General features: G+C 36.4%; 1 protein-coding gene across 1 annotated transcript in view; it reads right to left on the minus strand.

The window, feature by feature from the left end:
* Positions 1 to 9,443, minus strand: part of SPOCK1 (SPARC (osteonectin), cwcv and kazal like domains proteoglycan 1) — an 875,982-nt gene that overhangs the window by 651,493 nt on the left and 215,046 nt on the right. The window lies entirely within an intron of this gene.

The raw sequence follows: 9,443 nt of genomic DNA on the forward strand, positions 1-9,443 counted from the left end.
CTCAGATGCTCAGCACCACACCCAGAAATAATAACTGGCCGTGTAACCTTGAGCAAGTTACTTAACCCCAATTGCTTTAAAAAAAAAAATAAATGTTGTACTTGGGATATTGATGCAACATTCTGGAGGACATGTCCAGCAGGAAATTGCTAATGTGAGACTGGAGTTCAGAAGGTCGATTAAGACTGGGTATATGAATTTCGAAGACTTAGGCATAGAAAATATAATTGAACCAATGGGAGCTTATACTATCACCAAGAAAAAAAAATGCACATTAGGAAAGTGTCCTTGAGGGACAACCATACTTAAAAGGGTGGGAAGATAAATAATGAACCAGCAAGTGAAACTGAAATAGATAAGTCAGGTAGAAAGAGAACAAGGACAGAGTAGTATATCTTGCAAAGTCGAATTGTCCCATTATCGGTGACACTAGCACAATCAGGTTTTTAAAAAGTTGTTCAGATTTGCCATCCCATCTAAAAATGCTATATATTTGGATACTTGAAAGAACTAAAATACACACACACATAATAAGGAGTTCACTGCTGCCCTAACACTAGCCACCAGCTGCCCCTCTACCACATACACACACACACACACACACACACACACACACACACACACACAGAGTACCACTCTTCTATATATGAAACTCAACAATCATAAGGTGTGGATTTAAATGTCATTTGTAGGAGTAGGGAAATAGGTTTGTTTTAAATCATCCAGAAGCACTCTGATAAGTAACAGTTTTTATCTGTGAGATAGGTAACTGGGGTCAAGGTATAGTTCTGCTGAATTAACTACCTGGTCTGTTGTAATGGCCTCATAGTTGGTCCATCTTCTTCTGGCTTCTCCCTTTCTAATCCAGTCCTCAACCCCCCTCCCCTCAGCTCTGTTAAAGTAATCCTCCTAATACAAGCTTTGATCAATCACTGTCTCAAAAATCTTCATTCTCTACCAAATAAAATAAAAATGATTTGGGCTAGAACTCAAAGTCTTCTAAAATATGTTTCTAAACTATCTCCAATCTTATTTCACCAACTCTTATTTACAACAATACATTCAAATCAACCTGGATCACTAAATATTCACCTGCCCTCTCCTGCCTCTGAACTTTTGGCTTGTCATGCCTGTTTCCTTACTCCCTACCCATCCGTTTCCATCTCTACTGGTTGAAGTCCTTCTCTTTCTTCAAGGTTCAGCTTGGGAACTGCCTTCTCTGTGAGGTCAGAAGTCTTGAGTTCAAATACTGCCTGCAGCAGTTATGGACCATATGGCCATATGACATAGATCATATGAGCATGGGATTCATCTATATGATCCTCAGTATCCTCATCTATAAAATAGGAGATAAAATCACACCTGTGCTGCATACCTTACGGAGGTATATAGAATAACTGACACCATGAAGAATAAGTTCTTTGAAAATCTTGGACTGATATATAAACATCACCTGCCATTATGGTAGGTAGGATTCATACATTCTTAGACAAGGAAAGAAAAGGAAAACCTACCAAGGTGCTAAGTTAGAATGCTCAAAAGATGTGTGCCCAAAGTTCCTTTGATTCATTGTTGTCTTACCTTAATTTTCTTGAGATTGTTCACATTATTCTGATTTCAGTGCTTTCAAGGAATGAAAGGGGAAGACATAATATAGAAAAATATATCACGTATAAAAACAATAATTCTGTAAAATGTTTTGTTTCTTGTAAATTACTGTATTTATTTGACTGATGTGAAAATAGGAAACCAGTCTGGCAAAAAAAAAATTAGCTTAGATCAGCATCTTATACCATATTCCACAATACATTCTAAATGGATATGCAACATTAACATCAAATATCATATTACCAAAAAATTTTGTAGAGAAATAGATTATACACCTCTCATGGCTATGGGTGGGAGATGTATTCTTTTTATATTTTTTGGTCTTTTTGGAGGGGGGAAGGCAGGGCAATTGGGTTAAGTGACTAGCCCAATGTCACACAGCTAGGAAGTGTTAATTGTTTGAGGCCGGATTTGCACTTAGGTCCTCTTGACTCCAGGGTCGATTCTCTATTCACTGTGCCACCTAGCTGCTCCAAGAGATGTATTCTTAACCAGATAAGAGTGAGAAGCAATTTTAAAAAATAGGTAAGTTTGTTGCTTGAAACTGAAAAACTTCTGCACAATGTTAATGTATACAGAATAAAAAGGGAAGTGGTCAAATGGGAAAAAAAATCTTCCTGTCAAATTCTTCTGATTAGGGTTTCTTTCATATCCAAGACATAGAAAACAATTAATAAATGTACATAAGCCTAATAGCCATTCACCAATAAAGATGCAGTCAAAAGATATGAACAAATAGTTCTCAAAAGAACCAAAAAGAACCACAACCATTTAAAAGAATGCTCTAAATCACTAATACTAAGAGAAATGCAAATCAAAACAATCCTGAGATTTCACCTCACACCCTGGAAATTGGCACACAAAAAAAAAAATGACCCCAAAAATGGTTACAGTTAATGTTGGCAGGATTGTAGAATGATAAGCACACTAAAAAATTGTTTGGAGAAAGAAAATTTTGCAAAACAATTTGGAATTATGTAAATAAAGTGACTAGAATGTCCATATCCTTGAAACTAGAGACTATTTATTACTAGACTTATAACCCAAGAAAGCCTTCAATATGAAGAAATTCCCAACATATGCCAAAATCTTTACAGTCACACTTTTTTGTGATAGCTAAGAATTGGAAACAAAATAGGTACTCTTCATATGGAGAACAGCTAAACAAACTGTAGAACATGAATACAAGGGAGTATTATTGTGACATAGGGAATGATAGGTGTAATGCATACAGAGAACCTTGGAAAAATCTACACAAACTGATTCAGGATGAAGAAGCAGAGCCAAGAAAACAATACACACAGTAACGACGGCAATGTGAATGAAAAGGACAAGTACACATCAAAAAATCAAAAGTAAATGCAAAAAATTATAACGATCAAGGAGAATTCAAATAAAGAGATATAAAAGGATATTCCCAACTCACTTCTTCATGGAGGTGACAAGTCCACACTCCACCATTTAGAGTCCTTTTCTTTTGGAATTCTACTTAGGTGTTATCTCCTCCATGAAGTTTTTTTTCTTATGATCCCAACTTTTAAAAAATCTCTCCTTCCTCTAATTGTCTTAGAGAACTTTGCCCGTAGATCTTTCCCCCATCACATTCTGCCTTAAATTGGATTAAATGTGTGTCTTCTCCTAATAGAGTTTAAACTTCTTAAATGAAGAGACTATTTAAAAAATATTTTTTTCTTTGAATCCCAAAGGCTGTGTACATTCACCTGAAGATAGTAAGTCAAACTTTTGATTCATTATGGATCTCATTTTGGAGGCTCTGCAGTATTTTGAGGTTTGATGTGACCAAATACAATGCCATCTATAAACAGAGGTATCTGGAAGGCCATGCCATCTATAAAGAATCTCTCATTCATATATATTGTGTGCTGGACATCCTCTCTGACAGTGGTTAACACAGTTGATTAGCACACATCTCACTGTTTTATGATTCCCTTGGTGTTGTCAAACAAAGTAATATTTATTGTTATATCAATATAAAAGTCTTGTATGATGATAGATTTAGAACTAGGAAAGACCTGAGGGAACATACATTTCAACCCTCATTTTACAGAGGAGAAAACTAAGGCCAAGAAAGATTGAGTGACCTGCCTGCCCAAGGTCACAGATGGTAGCAAGGTCATACCCTCATAGGAAAATGTGTTGTACAAGAAAAACCCTTAAGTTGGTATTTTACTCTACCAAATCAAAACCTTTTTTATACCCAATAATCATACCAAGAACTTATGTTCTTTGCACCTTTTAGTCAACTGAATAATAATAAAGAATACTTGAGGGGCAGCCAGGTAGCACAGTGAGTAAGAGCACCAGCCCCAGTGTCAGGATGACCTGGTGATCAAATCCAGGCTCAGATACTTAGCACCACACCCAGAAATAACTGGCTGTGTAACCTTGAGGAAGTTACTTAACCCCAATTGCCTTAAAAATAAATAAACAAATTAATAAATAAATGAATGAATAAATAAATAAAATTTTAAAAAAAGAAAGAATACTTGTTGTGTTCTCATTTTTTTCCACCAAGGAAACTGTTGATGCATGAATAGATTATTCTCATAAAAATCTTAGAAACATGAGAAAGTAAATATGTGTGTCAGCAGTTACTGATATCATCTGCATTGCCTTTTCTAGCATTTATAATTTTTCCCTAAGAATCCAGCATTTTCCCTTCTGTCAAACATCTTCAGAAATGATCACTCACTACCCTAAAGACTGCCACCTCTTCTCTGTATACCTTATCTACTTCAACTATTCTTCCCAATTCTGTGTCTTTAATACAGTTCTATTTTCTCATGGACAGTCAGTTGGTGAAGTACATAGAGTGGCAGGCCTTGAATCAGGAAGACTAATTTTCCTAAGTTTAAATCTGGCCTCAGACAGCTATGTGACCTTGGGTAAGTCACTTAACCTTGTTTGACTTAGTTTCCTCATCTGTAAAATGAACAGGAGAAGGAAAAAGCAAACCACTCCAGTATCTTTGCCAAGAAAACCCCAAGTGGGGGTCACGAAGAGTCAGATTTGACTGAAACTGAACAATAACAACTACATTTTCTTACAAAACATTGAAGGTTATGATGGTAGAGTACACATGTGATGGTTCCACTTTAATTTAAGGAAGAAAAAGTTTGCTATAGGAAGATTGGCAGATCTTTTCAATTTTTAATCTGCTTGTTGTACTTCGAGATTCATCTGTAAATGTTTTCAGAACAATTAATTGGCTTAATTGGTAAATTATCTGTAAATCTGTTTTCCTCTCCAATGTTGCACAATGTTTAATGAGGGGATGTCACTCATAATAAATAGATGTTCTTCCACAAGATTTTATGAATAAGTATATTCTCTCTATCAATGTTGTCCTTCATGGATATGTTTCTCCATATGGCAGAGATCAAGTTGTGGCCTCAAAGAACTTTTATTTTCTTCATTGTAGTGACTGTCTTACACTGGCTTCCTTTGATATGAAGTGATGATATTCTAATTTCATCCATTTCTGGTTTTTCTGAGTATATCACTTTTTTAAAGAGGTTATGCTGAAAATGATTTGATAGTATACCATAATCTTACTTCTATATTTTCTTTTAAGGAACAGACACAAAAATTAATGAAAAGAAGGGAAAATGCACTGAATAAAAATTGTGCATTAAGAGTTTCCCAAAAATTTTATTGGAAAGCAAAAAATAACAAATTAATAACAGTAGTAGCCCAAGAATAAACCTGTACCTAATACAAAACATATCAAATTTGATAAGATGTACTTTAAAGGATATGGAGAAAACATTGTTGATAAAGAAAGATCTGACATCTTTCATGAGAAATCCATCATCAGTAAAAATGGAACAAGACAAATTAATAACAAAAGTTAGCAACATGAAGATGATGGGAAAAAATGACTAAAAGAATGGAATCAGGGGGCAGCTAGGTGGCTCAGTGAATGAAGCACCAGCCCTGGAGTCAGGAGGACCTGAGTTCAAATCTCGCCTCAGACACTTAACACAAATGACCTTGGGCAAATCACTTGACCCCAATTGCTGTACCTTTCCCCCTGCAAACAGCAAAAAAAAAAGAAGAAGAAGAAGAATGGAATTAATAGGTAATCATATTATAAGATTGTTATGCCAATTGGCTGAAATGGCAAAAGATTAAGCAAAATTGAATCAAAGAAAAAATTGAGCCAGATTTTAAAGCCTTGAAAACTTTATAAGCAAAGACGAGAGAACTGGAAGAGAAGGTTTAAAAGATGATAAAAGACTCATCGGGTGATCTTAAAAAATGTAAAGAAAAAGAGTCTAATAACCATATTCAGGATGGTGTTACAGAAGGTTTTCAGAAGTTAAGATCAAGGAACAGATATAAGACTGATACAATTCACTGGACATCCTTAAAGAGAAATGTCAGATACAACTCTCCCAGAAATACTGTTGTCAAACTCTCTACCGTAAGGCTTTTTTGATCAAGGTGGCCTCTTTATTCTCTGAAGTTTTAGGGCCCTGGGCTGTCTTTTGTCTTTCCTTTCTGCATCTCCCATCAAAGCAACTTCTGTTTAGTGGGATCCTTTTCTAATGTTCTTAGTTTCTGGCTCTGCTTTTGTGGAGTCCTGGGCTGGATGAAAGAGATTAATCATGTTTCTCTATGGATTTCTTGGTCATTGCTCACTCTGTTCTTTCTCTATCATTGCTGAGGAAGAAGTGGGAGTGGTGGGCTCCTGTGTGACTTTCCAAGCCGCAATTTTCACTAGATAATCTCAAATTCCAGATATATTCATATAGGCATATCTCAAAAGCACCCTTAATGAGCTAGAATATTCATCCCTCATTCATTTACCCAACGCTTTCTTGAACTTTTTCTTACATTTTAACCAACATGTTACAAAAAAGTCTTAAAACTCCACCCTTACTCAATTAATTTAGACAGACTCTTGTCGTTTACCATAATCAGATTGGATCTCTATGTTATTTCTATTGAGTGTGATTAGTCAGATGAGAAACATCTGGTTGTACAAGTCACAGAAGTCAGAGAATCCAAAACAACATAAGCAATCATTCGAAATCACAGTATTTATTATCCACCAAATTAAACTAAAACTCTTCTTCTGGATATTCAAGGTCCCCTATTATCTGATACCATTCTATCTTGCTCATCTTATTTAATATTACTCTCTGACATGCTCTTAATGCTCCCTCCAAACAGACTATTCTCTGTCCTCTGAATATGTCTTGTGCTTCTGTCTTGATGCCTTTTTTATATTGTTCCTTATACTTAAAATGTCTTCACTCTTCTTTACCTACTGAAGTCTACCTGACCTTTAAAGACCAGGTACCTCAGTCTTCCCTGACCTCCCTTGTAGGTCGGTGACTTTCCACACTCCAGACATCATAAAGCGCTCTGGCTGTTCCTTCCTATTGCGCTTATCATACTTTGTTGTAGATTACAGATAGATTACAAATACATGTGATGTACTCTACTAGACTGCGGGTTTCAACCGTATTTCCTTTAGCATCTAGCACAATCCTCTGTATAAAATGGAACTTCAAAAAATGTTTCCTGAATATTAGAGCTGGAGATCATCTAACCCAAACTACTGACGTGACAGACAAGCAAACTGAATACCAAAGGAGCTGTGATGTTCTAGGAATAAAAGATAGGGTTGAGATTGGAACTTAGATTCTCTGACTCCAAATCTAGTGTGCTTACCACCATACTGTGGTGTGTCTCATTATTTCTAGATGGACATCTCCCCTGGAGGAAAGGTCATGTCTTGCCTAATCTCCATATCTCTCCCAGAACCTTTTCTGAGTTGAGTCAAAGGGACAATCATGAAGACACCGACCCTCTGTAACACCCAGACTGTACTGCCTTGTCCCACAATACATCTAGTGCCTAGCAGACTCAGAGTAGGGATGAGGGGTAGGAAATGATAATTAAAGTTATCCTTTATTGAACAATAACTGCTTGAGAACAACTTCTGTAGATTTAATTTGGACTGTGTACATACTCTAAACAGTCTGTGTGCCCCAAGAGTGCAAAATGTTTTCATTTTTGTCATTTATTGCCAGAACATAACACTGTCTGCCATATAATGGGTTAGATAAATACTTGGCTGAATTCAATTAAATTAAAAAGTGATTCAAGTATGAGAGACACCAAATTAGCAAATGCTTTCTTGTTTCCCTCCTGGGACCACACACTTGTGGGCAATTTATGTGTCACAACCTGACTATGATGTTATCTGAGTTGGCAAAGCTGAGGTCTGAACTTCTCCATCTATCTGTTATCATCCAAGATGTGCTCTGGAATGTGATGCCTTTGCTTTTTTGTTTGTTTCTTCCTTCCTGACAGGAGGTATGGGGACGTTTGCAAGAATCATGCTCTACAAAGATGTGTAGCCATCTCATAAATTCTACATTGCTTGCTGTGTTTGTTTTTTATTTTTGTTCGTTTGTTTTAAGTTGTAGGAGACTCCAGGGAAAAGGAAACCAGTCTAGGAGCATTTGATCCCGAACCTTCATCTTGGAGGAAAAAAAAATGTATCTACCTTCAAATGGAAAGAGCACTGGATTCAAGGTATTCAGATCCCAGCTCCTATGTTTACCAGTGGTATAGCTTTGAACAAATCATTGGACCTATCTTGAGTCTATCTATTTCCTCAGCAGGAAAATTAGGGAAATAATACTTATACTACCTACTTCACAGGCTTCTAGGTAGAGCAGTGGAGTCAGGAAGACTCATCTTTCTGAGTTCAAATGTGGCCTCAGACACTAGTTGTGTGACTCTGGGCAAGTCACTTAAACTGTTTGCTTCAGTTTTTTCATTTGTAAAATAAGCTGGAGAAGGAAATGGCAAACCACTCCTATATCTTTGCTAAGAAAACCTAAAACTGAGCCATGAAGAGCTGGACACAAGTTTAAAAATGACAACAAACCTGTCCCACAGGGTAGTGAAGTCAGGGTAGTTGTCAAACTTGATGGACTATATTAATATGAATTATTATAGTTATATGTGCCATATATATGCTATCCATTTTGTCACAAGAGAGGCAAAGACAAAGAAAATATTCCTGGCTCTGAAAATCCCTGTATGACCTTGTCTCAACCTCTCTGAGCCTCAGTTTCAAGCTTGTTTCTCCAGCATCTTTTCAATTTGACTTCCACTTTCAGTCTTGCCTCCTTAGGTACTTTTAGAAAGAAATCTCTAAATAGTTTCTTGACTGTTCTTTGTTGTTACTGTCCTTGGTTCCTTTCTTTTTCCTACCTTTCTTGCATTTCTATTGTTTAAGATGTTTAAAAAGCAAACAGTTTGTTCCTGTCTGGTTTGTTTGGGTTTTTGTTTTTGTTTTTGTAGAAATTCCTTGAAAGTCCCCTTTCTATTAAACAACCATCATTTTTCATTGATCACTCCCAATTAGGTTTTCCAGATACATGGCCTTGGGTTGCACGTTGAGCTCCTTTGCTCTTCAGAACACATTCATTATTACATTCCCTCCTACAATTCTGTTGGGTACAGGACAGCCTTGTGCTATCTGAATTTCCATTCCTTTATGTTTGAAGGTCTTTCTCCTGTTTGATTACATACCTTATCATCAATGGAATTACTAAATTCAACCACTCTATGTCTTAGAGTTTGCAACACAAGGTTCCCCCCCCCCCCCCCGGGAGCAATCGGGATTATTTTGACTGGCATTTTGTTTTCTGCGTTGGAAGTTTTGAGTTTATTTCTCGTATTATAGTGTTTAGGTTTTTTAATTTCTCAAGTTCTTCTGAGAGATCTATAATCCTTAATTTTTCTCAATGCATCTTTTTTTGGATATATTTTGCCTACAGGAAGAT

This window comes from Petaurus breviceps, unplaced genomic scaffold (assembly GCF_028583685.1).
Source record: "Petaurus breviceps papuanus isolate PSGF00001 unplaced genomic scaffold, PetGlider_PUasm1.0 189, whole genome shotgun sequence".
Classification (NCBI taxonomy): Eukaryota; Metazoa; Chordata; class Mammalia; order Diprotodontia; family Petauridae; genus Petaurus; species Petaurus breviceps.